The sequence below is a fragment of the Vespa velutina genome, chromosome 2, assembly GCF_912470025.1.
Source record: "Vespa velutina chromosome 2, iVesVel2.1, whole genome shotgun sequence".
Taxonomy (NCBI): Eukaryota; Metazoa; Arthropoda; class Insecta; order Hymenoptera; family Vespidae; genus Vespa; species Vespa velutina.
The window spans coordinates 11,315,354-11,340,573 of NC_062189.1; the positions used below are offsets into that span (position 1 = coordinate 11,315,354).

At 35.5% G+C, this 25,220-nt stretch overlaps 1 long non-coding RNA gene across 1 annotated transcript in view; it reads right to left on the reverse strand.

The window, feature by feature from the left end:
• Window positions 1–25,220, reverse strand: part of LOC124947046 — a 42,170-nt gene that overhangs the window by 6,153 nt on the left and 10,797 nt on the right. The window contains exon 2 of the long non-coding RNA XR_007100301.1: window positions 5,700–5,814. This is a non-coding gene — a long non-coding RNA (uncharacterized LOC124947046). The remainder of the gene's footprint in view (window positions 1–5,699; window positions 5,815–25,220) is intronic.

Genomic DNA, 25,220 nt, shown 5'->3' on the forward strand with positions numbered 1-25,220 from the left:
ATTTAAACTCTCTTTCGTTCTTAGAAAAAGTACTCTCGAAGCATGATCATTGTGGCGAACTCCTTCCTCTTGGTGCGTGAGACTGACTTTTCGAATGTTCATTCTGCAATTCGAACGAAGAAAGGATACGCTCACGAAGAAGATCTCACGAACTTGAATTCCGAAATGATGAACGTGTTAAGGGTGCGCACCATGAGGATTAAAATAAAAAAACTACGAATAACGAAATAGGTCTTAATCCTTTCCTACAGTTACGATAGCAATATAATAATTATATTACTACATTAAGACATGATATTAAGAAAAGATAAACTCATTTTTTCATTAAAAATATTTCTAAACTAAACGGAATAATAATAATAATAATAATAAAAATAAAAAAAAAAAAAAATAATAATAATAATAATAATAATAATTAAAAACAAAAAAAAAAAAGAAATGATCTCTTTTCTAATCGACTTTCGCTAAGGATGATGATTCCCATATTACGATATATGTATGTTACATAAATTCCTTAGGACAAATGTATCGAAGCGTAGAAAACTGATCGTAGGACGCTTCATTGCTTCACCGTTAACCCCGTAATTAGCACGACGACATCGAGCAGCAATTCTCTACAACACCATAGAGAAAGCAGAAGCATTCGACGTATTCTCCGAGAGCGTATCAGAGAGAAAGAGGGGAGAAGCTCGGTTATGACACAGAGCAACTCAGCAGATTCTACGAGTCAAGCTCAGCAGCAACACCCCGTTGGGGGTATCCACGCAGCGTGATTTCCTGATTAGCAGCGGGTCGACTGGCTGCGGTTAACCGTTGTTAGGTTGTCGCTCTATTGGTATGCATGGGCTGGGACTCGTGCCCACGAGGTGTGTGGCTCTCCGAACTCACCTAAGCTGCTTTCTCTCTCTCTCTCTCTCTCTCTCTTTCTCTCTCTCTCTCTCTCTTTCTCTCTCTCTCTCTCTCTTATTCGCTTGGTATTCGCAGAACGAATATTGTATAGTCGTTAAGAGAAGATATCACAGACTACATGCGCATGTTGCCGCACACACACACACATATACAATTATTGTACTTTAAACATATCTATTCGAATATACATTTTTCTCTTTTTTCTCGTCTAATTTTTTCTTTTCGATCTTTTTCTCTTTTTATATATATATATATATATATATATATATATATTTCTTTCAAGAAATTACTATAAAATATTAAAACGATTGAGAACGTTCTACCTCTCGTCAAGTCGATGGCCATTTTTCAGCGGTTGACTCTGCTTTGACACCACTCCACTCCACTTCACGACCCTTCTCGCTTGTAACAGGGAGAAGGGGTTTTCGTAATGACCCATTCTCTTTCTCTCTCTCTCTCTTCGTCTCTTACTCTTTCTATTTTCGTGGGTTGTACGTGTGTAGTGTTAAAGAGAGAGATAAATATAGACGAATAGGGAAAGAGGGGAAAAGAGAGAGAGAGAGAGAGAGAGCGAGAGAGAGAGAGCGAGAGAGAGAGAGGGAGAGAGAGCGAGAGAGAAAGACTGAGGACTAAGAGTAGTAGTTCACATGAATATACACGGAGTAGAATTGGGGGGTTACAATTTCCCATGGATAATGGCACTTTGATTATCCCGTGACGCCGTGCGTCCTGTCAAGTGGCACGCTAAACCATAAATGGCTGATGTGGAAAAAAAAGGAGAGACAGAGGCTTAACGTATCGTATGGAACACTTAAGTTGTCGTCACTTAAAGTAGACTTCTATGTTCGATATTAAAATTGCACAAGAAGAAATCTAATATCGTTGACATAATTAATAATCGAATTGAAATAATCGACGATGTTTTAAATTGACCTGTTTTTCATTATGTAAAAGTATCGCTATTATATGAAATAATGTACGAATGATAAAATCTATATAGAATTATAAATACAAAATAAAAATTACTAGAAAATAAAAGTTATGATATCGATCGAAAAGTAACGGTAAATGTACACAATAATTCTTGACTTGGCAAACTCAATATTTTATAATTCACATAGCGGAGAATAGAATATAAAAGCAACCCTTTCGATTCGCCATGCTCGTACTTGACGTTTAAATATACTATCGAGAGATTTTTGTTCGTAGCCTTCGAATGCTCAACCTTTTCGATTGCTCTCCAATGTGAAACTGGTAGCGACCAAGCGATTTAGTCATAAGACTCAAGTGTTTCTTTTGTTAGCTTTGAAGAACAGAGAGAGAGAAACAGAAAGAGAGAGAGAGAGAGAGAGAGAGAGGGAAAGAGAGAGAGGAAGAAAGAGACAAAAAGAGAGAAAGAAAAGAAACAAGAACACAAAGGCGAGAGAAACCTGTGAACAAATTCATGTAGTGGAGAGAACGATACAAAAATTCTATTCGAACGATTCGAGTATGGTTGAAATAATGGATAAACTGATTTGAAATTATCGATTCGTTCAACGGAAATATGACTTTGAGATGAAATAAAGATCGTTACGAACGGAATAGTTCAACGACGAGCATGTTGGCCACCTGTCCTTTTCCTTCGACATATCTCTGAGAAATTTACATGGTCGATTTAAAGAATCGTTCAAGTTGATTGAGAAATGAAGAAGAATCGAATCGCGGAGAGACGCGAGAACGTTTCTACGAAAGGCTGATTCTTTTCTTCCGCGTTCCATTATGGTGTCTAACGTGCGCGTTTTCTATTCCGCACTAATTATTATTCGCCCAAAGTCCGCATAATTCACCGTCGAAGTTTCTAAATGCGAAACGCTTCTCGATTATGTCAGATTATCGTGATCGATAAAAATACATTCTATGATGAAAAAGCTATGTTATTATTCTTTCATATAGAGAACATGCGTTTTATGAAGTCGAGAATATAGAAAAATCTAATTACAGTTCTAGATAATATCGAATTAAATAGGTTTCGTTCAGTTCGAAACGCGACCTACGCGATCACCGAAAGCTAAAAAAAGAATTAGATATGTATGTGCGAAGAAAAATGTACAGTAGAGTTTTAAAAGGAAAGAGAGAACAGAATCAACAAAAGTATGATGCACGGAACACGTGTCGTCACGTGTCGTTGAGTACGGTCAAACCTCAATTTATTCTTGCATGTCCACGTGCCCAAATGAGCAACACTTTGAATAACGCTCCCGTCACGTTGTGCTTCGGGATACGGCTCGACAGAGTCCCCATAGGTTATGGCGTCTCTCTATGCTGTAATGCATAAATCAAAACCTGGCAAATAACATTCCTCGAACGTGTATTACCTATCGCCTCTGTACACTCACTCTCCCTCTCTCTCTCTCTCTCTCTCTCTCTCTTTCTCTCGATAGATATTGGAGAATTGGGAAGAGAGAAGTGGATATCCTGCATCTGTAACAACATCGAGTAACATAATTCTAATGATTCTATCATAAGCTGGATCGTTAGCTCGCGAAAAAATTAAACAAATCTTAGTATTGTGAAGAGAATTAATGGATATATCCCACAAATTCTCAAAAGTAAATAATACCAAGCGAAAGTATTCTCTTATTAGATCTCAAAGAACAAGATTTTTGTATAAATATGATCTAATTTATATAGAAAGGGAGTATCGACATATCTACGTTTTTGATATAAACTCGAAATCTAATTCTAATTTCTTACGGTATCTATGACAAGTACGACTGTAAAAAAAATAAATAGTGACTGTAAGTGAAAGAACGTTGCAAAAAAATAATTATATTTTCGCACAGCGTCAAACCGAAGTTTTATCGGTCGTAGAAACTCATGGAAGGAATGTGGGAGGGTAGAGGGTAGAGTTTCCACGGCGCCAGACAGAGAAATAACGTCGATGGGGTAGAACGGCTGTGGGGGATGGCTCGCGAGGGTGTGATATCGTTCGTTTCGTTTTCCCGTGCCTTATACGAGCTCCAGGAGGCTTTCTACTTTTTTTTGTATCTCTTTCTCTCTCTTTCTCTCTATCTATTTCTGCCTTTGTCCATTGTGTCTCGGTCGCGTAAACGAACATCTCACTTCAAAGTCCGCGACGACGACGGATTTTACGTCGTTTGGTATTACTGAACGAGATATGTTCTATAGTTGATAGCCTTGTTTTAAAAAGAAGGCGAATTTTCGCTTGTAAAAAATCAGAAAGAATAGTGTTCACCAATGGTTGTCCAATGATTTAATAATGTTCCGTTGTCAAAGAAGAAACGACCCGTAAAAGACGATACTTTATAATTTTGACATTCTTTAATTTTGGACCTAACATTTTTTACTATCGAAGAATGCAAATAGAGAAACTCTAACATCGACAATTACAAATCAGTACAATGACTGGTAGAAGAGTGAACCACTTCAAGGTATCTACATGTATGTATATATATATATATATATATATATATATATATATATATATATATATATATATGCATATATAAGATGTAACAAAACTATGCATTAAAATTCCAGGAATGGATTCTTCGTACGTAGAGAAGAAAAATAGGTTCTATCAACATAGGACTGGAAATGCTTTATTTCTGAGTTATAAGATTACCAAATATAATCACCAAACCATAAATGAATTATACTGATGCCAATGCATTCATTTAAGTACATTGTCTAACCAACACAGTAGAATGAATATCACACATTCAATAGGAAAAACTCGAACACACCTAACAAGCTTCAGAACTTGAAATTTTGTACTGTTTGTAACTCAATGAAATGATGAGTTGAAGCTTATATTCAAGCAGAAAGTAGACATTTTAAACATTTCATATAAGAAAATGTCAATAGAGCTCATCGTAATTACAACAAATGAATATAATTGGAGTAAGATCATATTCGAAAGTTTTATAATATAAAAGTTAATCATTTCCAGATTCATATTGATAGAATTTATTTTTCTTCTTTATATATAAGGAATTCATTCCTGAAATTTAGCGCGTAACCTTGTTACATTCTCTTTCTCTTTCTCTCTCTCTCTCTCTCTCTCTCTCTCTCTCTATATATATATATATATATATATATATATATATGTATACGTGTGTATATATGTAGTTGTATATCAAAGGGAGAAAGAAAGGAAATGTGATGGCAAATCAACTAGAGAGATAGAGAGTATCGAGCACAGTAGTCAAGTAGCGTGTTACTATTCTAAAGTCGGGTGTTAACTACCGGATGGTTTACGACCTTGTTCGAAGCTCTTACGCGTAGCTGCGAAGAGCGACGTTGACGATGATAGAAAGAAAGAGAGGAAGAGAAAACGTAGGTTATCGTTGTGGAGATGGACCGAAGTTGTTCCCGAAGCAGCTTTGAGAGAGGATTACTTCGTTTTAAAAAAAACCGCTAAAAGCGCGCGGCTTTTAAATTCGCAGACGGAATATGAAAAATCGACGGTCGTCATAAACTCGATCATCATTTTGATACCTTTCCCCCTCTTTCTCACAAACACATAGACGCAAGAAGAAAAATACGAATTTCTCCTTTTTTCGTCGACGCAGGATCACACGAGGGTTGAAATAACGAAGGAAAAATGTTTTTGATATGATACAGCTCTTATGTTGCTAGACAAATTTTTTTTCGAGATTGTCTCGAACAAGTTTCAAGAGACAAGCTAGTGGAAACTTAGATAGTTTCAAACTAATCGAACCACGCACCTTGAATATTCAACGTTGATTCCGGTTATCACTCGAGTTAAGGCGATGGGTGCTTACCTTTCTACGATGCGAACGAAATCAATCATTTTCTTTGACAGAACCATATCGAGGAAGAGACTTTTTCTTCTTTGACTCTAAATAAAATAACGATCGCTTCGTTAACATTTCTTTTCTGAAACATAAGAAAAAAATTAATGGGTAAATAGATCGTTAATATTTTCATTTGAATAATAAATCGATATATATTTTAAACTGAATCCTTGAAAGTTCAACATCGAAGAAATTGAATTTATGAGGAAGAGAAGATTATGTGATTTTAAACCACAAAGCTATCTCTCTCTCTCTCTCTCTCTCTCTCTCTTTCTCCCTCTCTCTCTCTGTCTCTACCGATTCAGCGCTTTCCATTGTCATCGTTCGAGGACAATGATACATTGAATTTATGAGGTTGAGTTTTCCTTAAAGGTGACTATCGAAGGATAGCCTTGCGAATATCGATCGCAAACACGATACTTTACGACCGAAAGTTCGTTCATGTAATTATTTATCGAAGGTCGTTGATTAAATCATCTATTCGAGTTTAATGATCGAATGGGCGATATCCAAAATTATCGTCGATCCCATTTCCTGTAATTTAAAGTTAAACTAAGTTTAATAGTCAATTATTTAATAGTTAATTAAATGTGACAATTTAATTAACCGTCTATTTTAAATCTTATGGATCTGGTGATGGTACATATCATTTTTTACGTTTTATAGTCTTCGATTTATCTTTACATTACTCGTCGATTCTAAGTTGTATGGATCTGGCGATATTACATATTTTTTCTATATTTTAAAAACTTTTGATTCTTAATCATATGAATTTGACAATGTTACATATTTTTTTAAAATTTTAAAGACTTCGAATAATTTTTATTTCATTCATTGACTCTAAATCATGAATTTGACAAAGCTACATATATATATTTTTTAATTTAGAAAGCATTAATTCGCTTTTACTAATTTATTCTTAAAACCTATAAATCTGGCTATGCCAAATTTTTTTTTCATTTCAGAAATTTCAATTTATTTTTGTCTTATTCATCGATTTTAAATCGTGAATAGCCATGTTATATTATTTTTCCTTGAAAATGTTATTTTGTATATAATGTTTTTCATGTTATATCATTTACATTTCAGAGCATTCGACTAACCATTCCTTCTCTTTATCGATAAATTATACTTTTGCCATCCAACATCGAATGACGCAAAAAATCTAATGAAGAGGAACAAAAAGACAGGAATAAGAAAAGAAAAGAAAAGAAAAGAAAAGAAAAGAAAGGAAACAAGGGAGAAGAAAAGAAAGGAAAAGAAGAACGGAAAGCAACGTGTCGATGTGGAAGAGCAGCCGATCGTAGCAGAGTAACTTGATAGGATGATTTCCGGAAACCGACTCCGGACCACGCCTTACGGGAATCGTCAGAACGTGACTGGTATGAGAGTCGAGTTTGGTCAGTCATGATATTCATGGCCTGAGACCACTTCGGGGCCACCACAGCGACTCGATACCCCGCGAGTTATTTGATCCGACGACAGGAGATTTGAATATTTTAGAAAAGGAGATTCATGTATATTTTATTCTCTTCGCGCGTAGGCACGCGCACGCGCCATATCGTGAGAGAAAGAGAGAAAGAGAGAAAAAGAGAAAGAGAGAAAGAGAGAGAAAGAGAGAGAGAGAGAGAGAGAGAGAGAGAGAAAGAAAGAGCATAGAATGGAACCGGACGAAAGGGAGAAACTCCTGTCAAAGAATCATCGCGCACCGAATAGATTTCCATGATTTCGAGCGTCGTTTCGCCACATGGGAGATCTCCGAAAAATTTCCTAGTTATCTTTCTATCTTTCTCGTACGATTGTTTGAGAAAAACATGAGAATGATTTTTCTGTTTTCTTCTTTGTCTTGAAATTTATTTTTTTTATTTCTTTTTTATTTTTTTATGCGTATGTCTATTCATGATCGACATAATTGATACTAAAATAAAATAAATGATTTTTGATCTAATATTCTTATTTTCTTATATTTATTACATTTTATCTATATCAAAATGTGTATGATACCTATACTATATTAGATATTGTTATGAGTCGGCCTAGAGGAATTCGGAGTAAACTCGGAATTAGAAAGCCGTTTTTAGACATTTAGAAATTTTGACATATAATTACGGGTTGTCGTCTGTCTTTTAAGGGAACTCGGTCTGAAAAGATGTGATTCGCGAACGTTACAAAATATTTGAATATTTTATTAAGAGAGTTAATCTGTTAAGTTGTTAAATTGTAAATAAGTTGTTATTCTTTCGGTTATTAAAGTTCTTTTTCATTTAAACGCATGGTTGCGCGTAGCAATATATGTAGTAAAATATAATAGCATAATTGCATGTTATACTAATTACAATTTATGCTTATAAAAAACATCAATACATTGGATCGGAAATAATTAATTTTGTGATCAAATGCAAATTTGTTACTTCAAAATCACATGGCATTGTGATTTATCGTATTAGAAAGCTAAAAGAAGAATAAAAAAATAAAAAATAAAAAAAAAGAATTGAAAAAGATGAACATATTTGAGAAAGAAAGATCCTCTTGGATTGCATCGTAAAATCGCGAAACCGCAGCACGGTAGTAGTTTCGATGCATCACGTTTGTATCCTAATATAAAAACCGCGTTCGTTCGGTTGAATTGAAAAACGAAGCTCACCCATATGGTGTAACTGCATTGTCGTTGGGTGCACGCGTGTCTGCACGCTTTCATGCTGCGAAGAACGGATTTCGTGATCTTGGTTCATCTTGCAATAGTATTGGCAACAGCAGGTGCCTAATTCCTTTCGCGGTTTATTTTTCATTGACAAGCGGTGATCCAGTGATTACAGCGAGTAACAGATTTCTTCGTGAAATCATTAAGCATATGTTTACCCCCCGTCCTCGAAAGAGAAAGAAAATATGAGGATTAGGAAGAAAGAGAGGAAGGAAGGAAGGAAGGAAGGAAGGAAGGAAGGAAAGAAGGAAGGAAGTTAAATAAAGTTAAAGAAGGCCGCCAAAGGATTTCCGAGACACATGGTGGCCCACTAAAGTCAGGTTCCATCGTTAAAAAAACCGCAGCACCGATTCCGCACTGCAACTGCTGCTGCTGTTGCTCTTCGCAATTTTTCCTACTACTTTTATTCTCTTGGCTTTCGTCGAGATGATGACCAGCACGCGATCACGATCAACCTACTCGCCTTCTCTTCGTATTTTTCTTTCTTCTAGACTCGTCGATTATATACACGGTGACTATGAAAAATATCGAAAAGGGATAAGTTTATTCTGATAATCATTTTATTGTAAATAACAGACATCATACAATTTTGTTTAATAATTTTGTAGAATTAAAACTGTCAGCGAGTAAAGAATTAAAAAGAAATGATTAAGAAGAGATTATAGCTGAATAAATAGTGTTAAAACTTTTTATGAGTACCGTATGCATAACGAAAAAGGTTTGGTTTCATTAGGATCGCTTATTTGCACGGGACAAACCTTCGGAGATTCACAAAGGCGATCCGTTAAAAAGCGAATCGAATTTGGCAAACGTTAATATCATGCTCGCGAGACGGCAGATGAGGGACAAGTGATTTTCGCTAGTCGTCGACTCTTTTTTGATGATAATGCAGGATACTATGTTTCTTTTCGTAAAGACTTAACGTCACGCGATTTCTGGTCCGCTTTAGAAAACGAAGTTTTTCATTCTTTTAAAAATATACGAAACGAACGACTATTGCTTTCTTTTTCTTTTTTTATTTTTTAACAAATTTTTTATTTGGTTATGCATCCTATTACATAGTTGCGAAAATTAGTACAAGTACAAATGTTTTGATGACTGAACGAAAAGATGAATTTGAGAAAATTATCTTGTTGTAAAAGATGCGTTTTGTTTTGTTATTGTTGCGACTTGAATTGTTTTTTGCCTATTCGTGCATTCAAAAACGTAGCGATGTTATGAATACCAAGATTGTGTTCACGAATATCGGCTAAAAAAAAAAAACGATAAAATAAAAAACCTATCACGAATCGTACAATTTATTTAACTACGTTCGGCTTCGTGATCCTTTATTGAAAGAGAATTTGAAATTCATACTGTGAAGCGTTCGGCGCTCAAAGTAAACCGGCGCTCAAAATATTGATAAATTTGTTTTCTTCAAAGATCTCACACATATCAAGTGTTTTCATTGATGATTTCGTAGACGTTTGAAACGTCTCTACTTTTTTCATTTTTTTTTCATTTTCTCTTTTTTTTTTTTTTAAGGAAAAAAGGCTCTTTTGTCATCACGGTATAACTTTCACTAACATCAATTGAAGATAAACAGGACGCATAAAGTGAATAACCATCGAAGAATCGCTTAGCAACGAGCATGATCGACGGATTCGATGTATGTATATAGAATTATAGGAAACGTGATTTTATGAGGAATGGCTAACTGATGAGACTAATTTCGAAGAAACAAAGAACGATCTACCGAGGACGACGATTATCATCGCAACCATTTTCACCGTAATAATTGTTCACCTTGGACTTTCCCGACATCGAGATTCCCTTCGATTTACTTTAGCAACTTCGTCGAAGTGAATTATCAGCAGTTTAAGAATGCGGATACCTTTCGACGACTAATTTTCAAATTTCTATATCTACGAAATGTTAGAAATATCAACGATTACTTTTTCGATTCCTTTGCTTTCTACACGTATACACGGTGAAACAAAAAAAAAACATCATGACTTTTGGAACTTAATAATCAACTTGTGAAACAATATAAAAAAGAATATCAAGATCTTTTGAGCTTACTTAGCACGAAAAATGTACGTAGGTAAGTAGATATTTATCGAGTAAGCTCGGTTAAAACCAATTTTGTTAGATAATCTCGCCAACTTTTCCATAATTAGCCGGAACATTCTGCGAAAGCACGAGGCAACGATAGTCGTCGTCCGGTTTCGGGAAAGAGAAAATAAGGAGGAAAGGTAAAAAGGTAAGAGAAGTAATGATCGGACACGTAACGAAGGGTTGGAAGAGAAGAGGGGAAAGAAGGAAAGAAGAAAGGAAAGGAAAGGGTCGTTGGCAAAGGGCCAAGATTCGCAATCGACGTTAGTCTCGCGCGAGGTCGCGAGCGCGACTTAATGCTCCACGAACTAACAGGAATCAAACAAGGATGTAATTAGGAACATTAGCGTGGCGGTTAGCGGTTGGTGGCCGGCGCAATGGGGTGGCTGCCTACATAAATATACATTCGAATATACGAATACGTTCGAATACGTAGCGAGCTTACATAATAGCTATATATATGTATGTATGTATGTATATAGATATATACATATACACATATATATGGTGAATCAAATGCGCTAGAACGTGCGTCGCCTCGTCTTCTATGAACACGTTTTCATATCAACGCTTATGTGTTTATGTGTTAATGTATGTATGTAAATATGTGTGCGGACGTATGTATGTGTGTGTGTGTGTGTGTGTTGTGTGTGTGTGTGTTAGCTCCAATATCGGGGAGTCACGCGAAATCAAACCGCCGTAACTATGAAAGCACACCACACTACTACACATCGAGCCACCTGCTTCGGTAATAATAACAATAACGCACGACTGAAATGTTATTAATTTTAATGTTACGATTGAATGAGCAAGACTCACCAATACGATGAAGTTCTACCTTTTTGTGTATTTTGTTGTTTTTCTTTATATACCCCTCTATTCCTTTCTGTTTATTTCTTTATACATAGGTAACTTTTTTCTTTTCTCCTTCGACACTCTTCAACTCGGTATAATCGAACGATCGTCGAAACCAACTACAACGAACTCGAAACAAGATTTTCGTACATTATTCGGGGAGAACTCGATTATCGATCGTTTTGACGACTCCTTCAAGGCCAAGGGTTTCCATTGAAATGATAGGACGATCTTAAGCTTCGGATCTCTGTACTCCAAACAACATTATTAACAATGTAGTGTTTCTTTCTTATTATGTTTATATAATAAACGTTTTAATGTCTTTGTCAAATAATAGAATATATCAATAGTAATTCGAAAGCGTTTATAAAAATTTTGGAAAGAAACGTAATTGATAGATATACGAGGGCAATTTGAAAAATTTATGGCTATTTTTTCTTAATATATAAATTTCATTCTTAAAGTAAAATTAGTTTAAAATTAATTAAGTTTAAAATAAATTTTAAAATAATGGCTGTAATATATATATATGTATTGTTTTTTTTACTTTGTGATCCATTAATTTTGTGATTCATTAATTTTGTGATTCATTAATTTTGTGATTCATTATTCAAAAATAAATCGAAGTTACAGAATAAAATATGAGAATAAATCTTTATATAAAAAAAAAAATCTTATTTTTCAATTTTGTTTTATTTTTTCAAGACTTTTCTTACAATTATTGAGCTACTCTGTATATATAAATATATGTATATACATATATAAAATTCAAAAGCGAAACAGATACTAGCGAGAAGACAAAGAGCAAATTGATGTCTTCCTGACATAGCTAGGAGACTAACGGTATCGGTGTTAATGATCGAAAGCAATCGACCTTTGGATAAGGCGTGTTACGAGTATCGCAATTTCTGCGACGAGTGGAGAAGGCCAAGAAAGGAGAAAATAATAGATTTTTATATCAACGATAACCGCAAAATGATGATCGTTATTAACGTGACGTCGATCGTTTCATAGATCGAAAACTACCGAAGCGTTCCGGTTAGATGTATCGTTGGAAATGATAGGGCAATCGAAAACGAAGATGAAAGAGCTGCTCCAGAGTTCGATTGACGTCACGATTGCACCGTCGGAGAGTAAGGGACGCGTGGGAGGGTTTTAAAGGTATCTCATACGTATAAGCATACACATATATACATACGCGTGCGCACGTACGCACGTACGCGCACACGAAAGGGGAAAACAATACGACTCATTTCTAAACGACTTATACATGCTCAGAGAAGAATAACAATTCGATTTTTTTTCTTCTTGAACGAAATGAGGAAGCGGAGAAGGAGAGAGAGGGAGAGAAAGAGAAAAAAAATGAAAACGAAGAAAAAAATCGCGTAATGCGTTTGCTTAGTCATGCGCAGCGCTATTAAGTCGCAACAGTGAAAGGAAAACATAATTCTTCGATGTCGTAACGATCGAAAGGACGAAAGCGCGAGTTTGACGAGAATTTTTCGTTCATTTTATTCTCCTTCTCTTTTCTACGTTTTCAACGTCAGCTCATAGAAATTCGATAGATTTAAGTTAACTATGGGAAAAAAAAGGAGGGTGAGAAAGTCCGATCGAGATAGGTTTACGATTTGAGACTAAAACGTCTCGTGAAAATTACATACTGGAAAGTGGAAGAGGATGGTCTCTTTTGGGGATTCGAAAGATGTTCCGCGCGGTGAGCAACAAATTTCGAACGATTAAAGAACCGTAAGGCGAGCGTGGACGAGTTAAACACGAATATCCTCTTAAAGAACTTCTCCAGTCTCGGCGTGGATCTAAATAGAGCCATGATTAGGTGAGATTAACGCGAGACTGAGTGAGACTGGTCGGACCGAATGCCCGTACCCTGTTAAGATAAGTCGAGTGCTTATACTAATCGTGTCCCTTTCTTCTGGAGATAGAACGTTTTAGGTCCGTGTCTCGTCGTCGAAGCGAAAGAGATCTTTTCATAAGAAAAGAAAAAAAAACAGAAACAGAAAGAAAGAGAGAGAAAGAGAGAGAGAGAGAGAGAGAGAGAGAGAGAGAGAGAAAGAGAGAGACAAGAGGTAAACGAAGGAAAGGTAAGCTGCCTCGACCAACATTGTCTAAACTATTTCGAAATGGATGTATTTGCGATATCGTTTTCTGCTAAGGAAGATATCGATTGAAAACGTGCATACGAAATTAACGATTTCGTAGAAATTACTTCGATTCCAAACTTATGTATGTATTTTTTCGTATCTTTTTATTTCTTTTCTTTTTTTTTGTTTTTGACCCTTCATAACATTTTTCTTGTCAATAGAAATATATAATGTGAAGATTTGTATAATATATTATAGAATAATATTATTGAATAATAAAACACTATAGAATATATATATATAATATGTATGAAAAAAAGTTTTAGTATTACATATATTATAATGATTATAACTTATACTTAAGAAACATGAAAAACTTCGAGATACAAAGTAAAATTAATTTTATGGCGATAAAATGAAAGATCTTCAGAACTAAAGATACATGAATCTGTGACTTCGAAGTTATATGTTTATATAGAACGAATATTGCAAATCACGATTAAGAAGGGCAATTCCTAAAAAAATATGTAAACGATTTCCGCAGATCTCCGATATTTTTTATCTCTTTTCTTCTTTAAAATAAAAATGCATTGCGAGGAGAACACGCTCTCGGTGCGTTTATCGTATTACGGTGGGCACCGTCATGCATTTCGAGAGTCTCGTTTCGCTCTTTCGGATTTATTTCGCTCGAATCGAAATGCTCCGACCAGGAGAACGTAGGAGGTAGAAAAATAATGTAACACGGCATCGTACCGATAATTCTCTTTGAGGGGAAAGTTAAAGATAAAGCAACGAGAAGCTAACAAAGAACGATTACCATTTGTCATGACTGTAAACGGTCCGATGGACGAACCGAATTATGTAAGTAAATATACTATACATATATATATATATATATATATATATATATATAAATATATAGTCATATAGTTAAATAAATATATATATATTATATATAAAGTATATATATAAAGTATATATATAAAAAATATATATATATATATAAAGTATATATGTAAAATATATTATAAAGTATATATATATATATATATATATATACTTCGCGAGTAGAGATTATGAAAGTCTGTCATAGGGATAATGCGTTTCGTGCGACACGCACGAGAGAAGAGAGACAAAAGGAGAAACGTTAATGGGCACTACACGGTAGGTAGCAAGAGAAAGGTAGAAAATACCTACAAAAAAAAGTATCACGGATTTGATATTTCCTTTTTATCAAAAGAAAAATTGAAAAACTAAGAAATATTTATTGACAATAAAGAAAAAATTTCGTTCGTTTTACGCACATGTCTTAATTCGGTGGCTAGAAATTCTCTCTCTCTCTCTCTCTCTCTCTCTCTTTTTTCTCTCTCTTTTTATTCTCTCTTTTCTTGCGAACATTCTCTGGGAAATGCCGAAGGATGGAGACATTTAATTTGTGAACAGGTCCTGCTATCGTCGAGCTAACTCGGCTTATAAATTAGCTACAAGACTACGGCTCGAGATAAAGCTCTTTCTCTGTCTCTCTCTTTCTATCTTTCTTTCTTTCTTTCTCTTTCATCTTTTTCTCTTCCTATTTCTCTTTTTATTTCTTTCATTCTTTTTTGGAGCGTATCTACCATTCTTCGAAGAAGTAAATGTTCACGAAATTAAGATATCTACAACCGGGGCCACTAGGCTAAATCGTTCCCATTTATACAGACGACTACTCGGAAACGAGGAGGACGATTTATGCTGTAGAAAAAACTTCGTTGTATCCGAGTCCAAATGGAAAAACAAATTCGAAGTCAATGTCTCCAAATGTTAAGTTCAGAAAAAAGAAATGAACAAGTATTTATATGTATATATATACACATATGTATATCATTTTTCATATATAATTACATTAAATATACCGAGAATAAGGTCCTTGATTTAAGGAGAAAGAGAGAAAAAGAAAGAAAGAGAGAGAAAGAAAGAAAGAGAGAGAGAGAGAAAGAGAAAGAGAGAGATAGAGAAAAAGTAAAGATTAAGTTTATGAAATGTATTTCTACAAGCGAGATTTCGAATTATGTAAGTAAACGAATCGAATGAAGAGAGATAGACATACATAAGTACATACATATGTATATATAAGTATGCATCCTTTCCGACGTGTCTGGTAATCGAATCTAACTGTCTTGTCTCTTTCTCTTATTATATCGTCATTATGTCACTGAGGAGTTGAGTACGCGTATCGTGCGCGCGAATGTAATCACTGCGATTACCTTCGTTCGTATTACTGATTTTCATCGCGAGAAGTCTTTTCCCCCTTTCTCTCTTCATGTCGACTACGTCGTCGAGGACGAAAGGAGATCCATTCGTTCGAGGATAGACACTCGCTCATATATTTCTTAATAAATATAACAAAAAATAATGACGCGAGTGTATCTAAATCTATGATACAACATCGCTCTTAGCTTTTTCGCATGTCTCTTTGAAATCTACACCGATCACGATCATTAGACGGTTCTACGCGTCACATAATTCGTGATCCTTTCCTTTCTATTTGTTATCTAAGTCGAAGAGAGTCGATTTTCAAGTTCGTTTATCGTGCCAGCCACGAAGCTTATTCGTACGTCAGTTATATATATATATATATATATATATATATATATATAAGTTAATTTTTGAGTATCTCTATAATCGTAGGAAGAATTATCATTTCTTTTAAGAAAATTTTCGAATAGATATGTCGCTCATACCTGATTTTACATTTGATTTAAAATAATAACATTCTATAATTGAAAATGAAAAAAAAACAATATAATGTAATAATATAATGTAAAATTATCATATAACTTGTATTAGTGTAACCATACTATAGTAAAAGTTTTTACTAAGTATATAATAATTTACATTTAGCAAACGTTAATCTACGGATATAAACTAGCTATTAATTTAGTCGGGAAGTAAACGAAATATGTACAGGAAAATGATCGATGAATGCGTCGTTGAACCGTTCGATCGTCCCATGAGCACGAAAATAAAATTTAAAATAACGCAAGATACGAAGGAAACGAATCAATAAAATTTAATGAACATTCTGAGGCACTTATGCGCACTAATAAAGAAAAAGGAGCGGAAGCGAGGTGTTTAATAAAAATAATGATAATATGAGCATTTCGTGTCGCAGTAATAAGAGGTATGCTCCGGCTATCTTCTGCGGTCCATGTCAACGATAAGCGGCGTGCATCAATCACACCCACCTCCTTTTCTCCCTTTTTAATACTTGTTTTTCCTTTTTTATTCACCGCCCCCACTACTCTGCTAACCATTCGGTAATAAAGACGAAGCTATAACAAAACACATTTTTTTCGTTCTTTTTCTTTTTTTTTCGTTGCCTTTCTTCTTTAGTTTCGTTTTTGTTTAATTCAATTTTGAACTCCGAAACACTTGGAAAAATGATGGATCGATGCTTACGTACCAATGCAAATTTCGTTTGCAAAATGTTGGCACGTTACTTTATCGGATTATTAATTCTCTTTATTTCTTTTGAATGATCAAATTCGAGTGGTATACGAAATAATATTTAAATGATTAATATCGTTCGCAATGTAGTCGTTCGATTTATCGTTGAAATAGTTTCATAAAGAGCGACAAAACGAGACGAATTCGAAGAAAGAATTTGTTGTCGTTAATTTGTTAATCGAAAAAATTATCCATAAGTAAAATTATTAGTAATAAAAATTAAAATTATCTGTAAATGAACGTTCATGCATTTCTAATTGAAATAGAAAACTTCAGATAAATTAATCATAAAAAAGAGAAATTGATATAACGTCTTTTTAATAATTGTAAGATGCAAATTAGCAAAATTTCTGGCTCTTAAATAAAATATTTTGCAAAGCTTCTTTTTTAATTCAATCTTCAGATTTATGTATACAGAAAATACAATATAATAAAAAGTAAAACATTTCCCCATATACACTACCTTCATATTAATAAGTTTAAACAAAAAAAAAAAATAGCAGTTCTAATTACACGATTTCTATTGAAACACTATTTCTCATAAAAGCCTTACTATTTCATAATATTACTGTTGTGGTATAGCTCCCTCTAGCACTGGACTCTTCAAATGTTTTATTTATCTTTTTATCTCAAGATAAGTATAATCTTATTTTAATTAAATCATTTTACCCGATTAACAGGTTAATTATTCTCTCAAGATTATTCCAAAGAAGATCTAGATTAACCAAAGATCATTTTTATCTCGATAAACATGTGTATGTTTATGAAGAAATTTCTAAGACGAAATAAGAAAAAAATGAGAGTACAATTTCGAAATTGACGATCCGAGAAGATTTTAACAGAACGAAATAAATGAAAAACTATTAGGACTGTGAGCCACTTCTCCAGTAGTAAATATATATGTATATGTATATATATATATATATATGTATATATATATATATATATATATATATATATGTATATGTACATGTATATTTTTTGATCGAAGATTGGAGTGAACTCGCGAGAACACATGCATATGTCTCCCTATATACGTGTATAATATAATTTCGCCTGAAATCAAAAGGCTGCGGATCGCTACGCTCGCTCGCCTCGTAATAATTGACTCGGCAATGCGTATAAACCGCAGCATGGCGGACGGACGGATAATTAAGTAACAATTAGGCTTCAAGTGGGCGAACGCGCCGTTTTCAAGTGGAGAGAAGGGGTAGGAAGGGACGAGGAGGGGAGGGGAGAGGGCAGCGCGATTGCTTACGGCCAATGGCACGTACGTACGTGTATGTTTCTATGCGTGTACGTAACCTTCGTCCTCGACAAAGAAAAAAATTATCCGATATTTTGATTCTATTCATTTTTATAAATGTAATGTAGATCTTTGAGAAAATAAATTCTCAACGTATTTTCTAAATAATAAAATCTAAATTAATTTCTTTATATTTTTGTTCTTCGTTTATCAGCACTGTCGCGCTGTTCTCGTCTCTCCTTTTCTCTTTAGTCATTGCTCCTATAGCCGTTCGGCCGCGAAAACACGGGACCGCACGGCGTAACCGCAACTTCCTCCTCGCGTACGGCCGTTCCACCGGTCTAATGCCTCTCATTGGTGCTCCACCGATGCGTGATCGATACGCGGCAATAATTATAGCACGAGAAAAAATAACTTTGTCCGTCACGTCCCTCATATATAACCCTTTCTTTCCTCACCGCTTACCTTTTCTTCGATTTTCAACGATATTTTTCTAACCGTCTGTTGTGTCGTAGTCTTTTGAAAAACAAAGAAATTATTTGAAAACTATGTCGGATCTATACGTGACAATAATTATAGTTCGAGAATAACTGACTTTAAATGTCATGTGTTTTATATATATACCCTTCTCCTACCCTATCCTCTTCTTTAACGTTACATTTCGATTTTCAACGACGTACTTTTAACCATCTGTTGTATTGTAGTGTTATGGAAAATAAAGAAGTTCTTTGGAAACGATGCATAATCGATGAATAACAATAATTATAATACGAGAATAACTAACTTTAACTATCGCGTCTCTTCTATATATACACTTTTACACTTTTTTCCACTTTATTCTCTTCTGTGCTATCACACTTCGATTTTCAACGACTTTGTTTTTAACTGTCTGTTATATTATAAGTATGTTGGAAAAAAAGAGAAATTATTTAGAAATGATGAGCGATCGATACGTGACAATAATTATAGTAAAAGGAAAAAATAACATTAACTGTTGTGTCCGTTCTATGTATGCTCTTCCCTCATATAATACTTTTTACTGATTCTCAACATTTATTTTAATTTAATCATTTTATTATATCGTATTGTTTATATCTATTGAAAACAAAGAAATTATTTAGAAATGATACGTGATCGATAAGTGACAATAATTAGTACGAATAAAACTAACATCATCGATGTCGCGTTCCTTATATACACATACCCTCTTTCTTCCATTCTATTCTCTTCTTTAACAGACTAATTTTCAATGACGTTCTTTTAACCTTGTTCGGTCATAGTATGTTAGAAAATATGAAACAATTATTTACATTCTATTGAGACAAGATAAATATCTTTTCTTATATTTAATAACTAAAAAATAATTCACGTTCATCGATCAATCGATCGTATAATCGAATTTCTGTTAGAGAATACGAACGAATATTCTCTCTCTCTCTTTCTCTCTCTCTCTCTCTCTCTCTCTCTCTCTCTCTCTCTCTTTCCCTCCTCCCTTTCCCTTTACGACTTTCCAATCATTTTCTAGGAATACGAGCGGTCGGAACGATAATCGACATTAATGAACATGCTCTGTCATTCACGACAGTGAAAATGACTGCGGCCGGTGCGAGAGTTTCCGGCTCACCGGCGAACTTCCGCGGGAGAACAATGAAAGCGCTTAACGCACCGGCGAAAGTCGTTAGTCAGTATTATATTCCGTGTCGAGGTATGCATCGTCGACGTGGCGACGATGAAGTGCACTAATCTAATTTTCTGGACATCGATTAACGTGCCGGAATGAAAATGGCCTCTTGTATACCCTCTTTCTCCCCTCTTCCTCTCCTCTTTACCAAGTCTATACGTTTTTTCACCATCCTGCAAAGAAGTCAGAGGGACACCTTCTTTTACCTTATGCCATCGTTCTCGGCCGTACGAACCATCTGTTATGAGTGATGTTTTTTTCTTTCTCTCTCTCTCCCTCTCTCTCTCTCTCTCTCTCTTTCTCTCTTTCTCTCTCTCTTTCTGCCTCTTTTTCTCTTTAACGAACAGGAGCATCATCCACTTTTCACGTCGACTCGTATTCCTTGTTGAAAAGAGGACCGACTGCGGTGTTTTTCGATTCTACGGGGATACTTCCAGCATTTTAACGTTATTTTCCTTTCTTTTATTTTTTTTATATTTTAGATATTATCATTTCTCTTTCCTTCTATCTATGTATCTATATATATTTATTTCTGTCTATGTATATATATATATATATATAGCTCACAAATAGAGAACAAATAACGATGGAATGCAAGATGAAATGAATTGTGAAAAGAAATTGGCGCTACCGTGGAGCCCACCGAAAGAGCCACTATGAAATAACTTTTTTTTCCCTTTATCTTCTATATAGATTCGTTATCTTCCTTCTATTCCTTTGAAAACTATGATGGATTGTAGATGTGTTGTCAATGATGGCCATCCAACAATCACGGAATCCGCAGGTCAAACTACGTCAAAAGCGCCTGGGGGCTTCTCTTTTTATTTTGCTTAAAGGTGAACGGGACAAAAAAAAACAATGTCTCCGAAAATTGGACGAAATTAGTGAAAATTCTCGTAGTATAGTTATATAAGGGCCTGTCGGTGCCTTCTCTATGGATCCAATTATACCCAGCTCCATTCACGTGGATCTCCTTGAGTGGGAGAGAGAGAGTGAGAGAGAGAGATAGATAGATAGACAGAGAAAGAGAGAGAGAGAGAGAGAGAGAGAGAGAGAGAGAGCGCAAAGCCTAAGGGTATAACGTTCAGAAATCTCTTTTTAATGGGCATCGCGAACAAGTCGGTCCACCAATTCTTCTTTTCCTTTCTCGAAATCTTTCAGCTGCTACGTCATATCCGGCACGATTTAATAGGAAATAGAAATGCTATATAAGAAAAGAATAAAAAATCTTTCTCCGATAAATGAATAGATAGATAGGTAGCTATAGATAACGATTGAGATAATGTTTCGAACGATGTTTAGACTGTCTTTCTCTCTCTTTTTCTCTCTCTCTCTTTCTCTCTCTCTTTCTTTCTTTCTTTCTCTTTCTTGACGTTGTACCTTTCACGATCGTTTTCACGTTTATCGTGCAAATGATTAGTTATATCGAAAGACGAATTTGAAAACATAAGTTACTTTATGCGATCATTACATGGTCGAAACTTTTCGAAATGAACTCTCACGTAGTTACTTATTACCTGTACTGACAAAGTATAAATGAAAGAAGGGAAAAGTTTCGGTGGCGAAACGATACATTTAAAAAGTGATTTGCGGTTAAGGTGCCCCCTGTTATTTTGGTCGATAAATTAACAGGCCGCTGTCAGAGCCACATCGGCTATTACCGCGGATTTCCGCGCGAGCCGTACTTTACCAATTTTCTCGATTACCAGCATGAAAAGTCTCTTAAACGAGTGACTTCGTTGTATCAGGCAAACTCCCGAAAGGTTTTGCTTTCTACCCAAAAATTACCACGAACATCGACCGCTTAAGCCTCGAAAAAACTTTCCTTCTTTCCTCCTTTTTCTCTGTTGTTCTTCTAAAAAGGATTCGAAAAGAACAGTAATTTAGGTGACGAAATGAACTACCTGTAGCTGTCTTAAGAATTTTACCGCCTATCAATTGCAAGTAACAGGTGTGGTGCAGGTGTTTGTGAGTTCGCCGTTCTTTCTAAACGCGTGATATTAAAGAATCATGCCAAAATGTATCTCTCAGTGAAGATTAAATGAAATCTTTCCTTACCTATGGTCTCTATATCAGAAATTATTATCAAATGAGTAAGTTGTATGTATGCGTTCGGAGAACGTTGTCGAAAGCGAGATAAAAATAAATGAATTATGTTGGTATACTTTGAAAGGAATTAACTGTGCAACAATTACGGGCCAACAAATCCGTGCTGTGGTCTCCAGCGAGCGTTAATGAACGTCACCGGAAGTGTTGCTGTCGAGTAGAGGAGAAGGAGAAGGGGGAGGAAGGGAGAGGGATCTACCCTACCCCACCGCAGCTTCCGGTTTGCTTGGGGCTCACCGCGAAGGGGACAGAATGCAGCAGTGGTGCACCGCGATAAAATCACCTAATTGTTTCGCTAAGCGTATGTGAATGTCCAACACGTATGCGTCCACGCACGCAGAGTCCTTTCGTGTACGATGCAAGCTGCTGTTTCCTCTACCCTTTCTCCCCCTCTTTTTATCTTTTCTTTTTTTCTATCCTTTTCGAGTTTTTAACGACAAACTAAAAAAATAAACCAGAATAAACAAATACGAGCAATTCTATGGAATATTATTGACGGGAAATTACGTTCCCATCCAATGTTATCTAGATTCTATTGGAGACATATGAAACTTGAAAATAAAAATAGAAAAAGAGAGAGAAAGAGGAAAAAGGGAGAGGGAGATGTATGCTTGTACCGTACAAAAAAAAGAAAGATAACAGGTGCAAATGAAGTCGAGGTAGCCCTTGGAATTCAACTCGTGCGCGATATAACGAGCGCGCAAAGAGTATTAAATCGAATGGGACTCGGAGATTACCGCTCTCTTCTTCTAGAGTTTACGCTTCTTTATATTAAATTATCTTGATCCCTGGTGCATTCAGTGCATCGTAATTACAGTGCAACGCGAACGAACTCGAACTGCCACCCCTCCCGTCTCCTATTTAGTAGGTATCTCCGGTAATAAAACGTAATATTTTTAATCGCTAAGATATTATTCCTTTTGTTGTAAACATGCCCGTCTTTTCTTGCAGGAAGGAAAGAACATAAATTGTAACTATGATGATTGTCTTTGCGAAACGTTACGTATGAGCTTACTTCGAAAGAAAAAGAAAAAGATAAAGACGTAAAAGTCTAGAAGTTTCACTAATATAATTAGAAGTTGTAGCACCTTCGTGAAGACGATAAGACTTGGTCATTATTTCCGTGTTTAGATAACCGTCTGGTCGAACAGGACCTGTCCGAGCCCATCCTCATCCTCGTCCTTGTTGTCTGGAGAGTAGACAGCACACCCACTGCCAAAGCAACTGACTTTTTTAAGACTACGACGAAAAATCACGATATTTGATGCGAATCATGCAGAATAAAATATTTTTCATTCTGAAATACAAAAACGAATAAGATACTGATAAACGATGTGAAAAAGTGTTAAGAAAAAATTCTATTAAATTTGTTTCTTCCCAAATATCATCCTTACTATATACGCTATATATATATATATATGTGTGTGTGTGTGTGTGTGTGTGTGTGTGTGTGTGTGTGTAGCATATACGAACGTATATATATATACGTTCCTAAATCATATACTCCCAGCTGATGACTCCAAAACATTGAAACCGTAGTAATCACAAACGCTCGTTTCGCCCTACGTCCCTTTCGCGATCATTTTCTTTTTTAGTATATTTCTTTTTACTTACTGTTATTTTCCTTTTATTTCGTTGGTCGTTCTTGAGTGATACACGCCGTTCATCGAACGAGTTCTTCCTATAGAGAATATATAGAAGCGGCGCGGATCATTATAAAAATTAAACGACGTTCATACGATTGATCATTGAAATTATATATCATTCGTGTAGCGTTCTTCGTGTTCTCTCTTCGCAGAGACATTCCACGTCGTCGTCGACGTAAAAGGGGAGAAGAGATAAAAAGAGAAAGAGAGAAAAAGAGAAAGAGAGAAAGAAAGATGCAACGTTATCCGTTCGTAATTTCACACAGCTTCTATATAGGTATATAAGTACATACGAATTCACCTAATGCAGAAAAGGATGGAAGATAGTTCAGACGCATCTTCGAAGCACCGGAGCCTTAATAAGTCGTTTTCGAGAGATAATCCGCAGCGGGTGTGTCATTTCATTTCTTATAATTTCGTATCGTTCCATGCCGCATGGTTTTCTCTCTATCTATCTCTTTCTCTCTCCTTCTCTCTTCTACATGTACGTGTAGATACTGCAAGCGTAGGGAGAGCACGTATACGTTCAGATGTGTGTGTACCTTTCATCACGATCACCCTTTTGTCTTCTTCTTTTTTTTCATCTTAAGTGTGAGAGAAATAGATAGATAGATAGATAGTAGAAAGAGAGAGAGAGAGAGAGAGAAAGAGAGAAAGAGAGAGAGAGAGAGAAAGAGAGAAAGAAAGAGAGAGAGAGACAAAGAAACAGAAAATATGCTTTGTCTCTCTTTTTTATTTTCTTTTCAGCTACCCCCTCGGTGCTTAAGATTACACTCATTCAGAGATTTCAGTCGGTTCTTTCAGTCGTCCTTTCCCTCCCCTTTTCCTCGCCCTTTCTCCTCACTTCATTGACCAAAAGATTTCTTCTCAACATAGTAGCTTATACTTACGTAGGAACATGTGTATGCATATATACATATACACACATACATATACCTTTGTCTTTTTCTATCCTCTCATAAGGATCGAAACTACTACATGTGCCCCCAGGGAGCCGTTCATTCAAGACGTAGGAACGCGTAGAACTTCATCTCGAAATCGACCAAGAGAATAAAAAAAAAAAAAAAAAACATCTTCAAGAGGATCGCACGTTCTTACCGGTCCTACTCGTTATCCCAATTCGGATCGCGGCTTTCTCTATTTATTCGATCGGCACGTATTTCATATTACGTGCTCAAGTAAAGTATATAAAAATTTACTTGATCGAAGAATGAAAATCGATCAAGATATCGTTAAGACAATTTCCACCATCATAAGTGTGAGAAATTGATAGAACGGTCGATTTGCTTAATTTAATCCTGATAATTAAATGCATATGTCATGTGATATGAAAGTCGGGCAAAAGATTTATGGAGAAACTAATGATAAAAAAGAGATTGCGATTCTTAACCAACGAAAGAAAAGGAGAAAGAGAGAAAGAGAGAGAGAGAGAGAGAGAGAGAGAGAGAGAGAGAGAGAGAGAGAGAAAATGATGTAGGTAGGGTGTTGTTGGAGAAGTCGAGCGAGCTGTCTTTCTATGAGGTAAGGGATGATTCCGGTTGAACGACGAGAGTGAGAGGGGAGGCGATTCAAAT